At 44.8% G+C, this 1677-nt stretch overlaps 2 pseudogenes; one reads left to right on the forward strand and one right to left on the reverse strand.

The window, feature by feature from the left end:
- The window catches only part of LOC102991361 (centrosomal protein of 78 kDa-like), a 223386-nt pseudogene that overhangs the window by 141801 nt on the left and 79908 nt on the right, over positions 1–1677 (reverse strand).
- The window catches only part of LOC102984453 (dipeptidase 2-like), a 40008-nt pseudogene that overhangs the window by 2744 nt on the left and 35587 nt on the right, over positions 1–1677 (forward strand).

Below are 1677 nucleotides of genomic sequence, written 5' to 3' on the forward strand. Positions count from 1 at the left end.
GTTTTACATAATTACCGGGCTCTGCCACCGTAACAAACCCTGCTCTACAGTAGGGTATGTATAAATTAATTGAATGTAGATTATATCATCATTTAGTTTGAAGACATTTTGTAAAGTAAGCCGTATTGCTCTTGTCCTTTCATACTGGAAGAAATCTGCAATAGACAGAAACCAACCAGGATGACTCCAGTCTGAACTCAGATCACTTGAGACTTTAATCGTTGAACAAACAGGCAATTAATAACAGTTATACAATTGAAATGTCGTGATCCAGCATCAAGGTCATAAACCATATTGCCGATATGAACTCCAGAATACAATTCGACTGTTATCCCTAATACAACGTTTTCCGTTGATCAATGTTTTAGAAGAACAGGTGATAAAGCATTTTGACTAGTTGGTCTAAATTTTAATCACTCAGAGGTGGTTTTATTCTCCAAAAAGTAAATGGCGCACGGGCTCAAGGCACACTGGCTTCAGTAGTTGTGGCCTGCAGGCTCAGTAGTTGTGGCCCACTGGCTGAGTTGCTACGTGGCACTTGGGATATTCCTGGACCAGGGATCCAACCCGTGTCCCCTGCATTGGCAGGCAAATTCTTAACCACTGCATCACCAGGGAAGTCCCAGAATCGCAGTCTCCCTTTTAATATACCTTAAGCCCAAAGAAGCCATGGAAAATTGTTACAGAAAATAAGACAATAAAATATTGTAAGGACTCTAACAGAAGCAATAGTACACAGTTCATATAGACTCATCCCAAGCAGTTACAAAGTATATTAAAAGGGAGGTTGCAATTTAAAAAGAATAAGATAAATTATGCCCACAAACTCCCAATCTGTCCTGAAACGTTGCAATCTGAAACCCTATTGTAGGAAGCAGAAGATTCCAGGAGACATTCTACAAATGAAGGACTCTAAACCCTCTGGTTGGATAAGGAATTCTGGAAGGAAGGTGTCCTCACCCAAAGAGAGCAGGTTCCTATACGTCTCTCACATCACATCCCTGTAAAATTCCCACTGATCTTGGTCTAGGCATTCTCACTCCTCTTGAGAGAAATCGATGGCCACATCCTGGAATGTCAGCAGTTGTACCTTTCAACTATTCATGGGTATACAAGTACACTGGAGAGATTGTAAAAGTGCAGATTTTGATTCAGTAGGTTCGGTGGGCCTGAGTTTTATTTTTTTAACAAGCTCATTTTAAACTAATGATGTCACAGCCTCTGATTCATTAACGACAATTGTGAATAGCAGAGACACAATTATAAAGGTAAAAATTCATATTTAACTTTGAACTTAAAGTGTTTTATGGATTTTACACCTTTAGTAGGATAGTAAGCACGGCTGCGACAATCATTTGTGAATATTTACTATAGACTGTGTATCTTTCTAACTTTTTTGTGTAGGATTCCAGGAAAAAGGCCTGGGCTGCGGCCACAGTGGGCGGGGCCGCCAGGCCGGACCGCCCCTCCAGGACCCCCGACGGGGCCCTGCGCTCCTGGCGGCTCCTGCCCCGGCGCCCCCTTCCCTCCAGGAAGGCCTCGGGGCAGAGCGGTCCCACCCCCTGCGCCCAGAACGGAGCCCGTGTTTCCTCAGGGCTGGAACTCCCGGCTCGGGGTCTCTTCCCTCCGCCGTCACGGAACTGTCCCGGAGCCCGAGGGGAGGGCGGCCTCACTGAG

Source organism: Physeter macrocephalus, chromosome 12 (genome assembly GCF_002837175.3).
Source record: "Physeter macrocephalus isolate SW-GA chromosome 12, ASM283717v5, whole genome shotgun sequence".
Taxonomy (NCBI): domain Eukaryota; kingdom Metazoa; phylum Chordata; class Mammalia; order Artiodactyla; family Physeteridae; genus Physeter; species Physeter macrocephalus.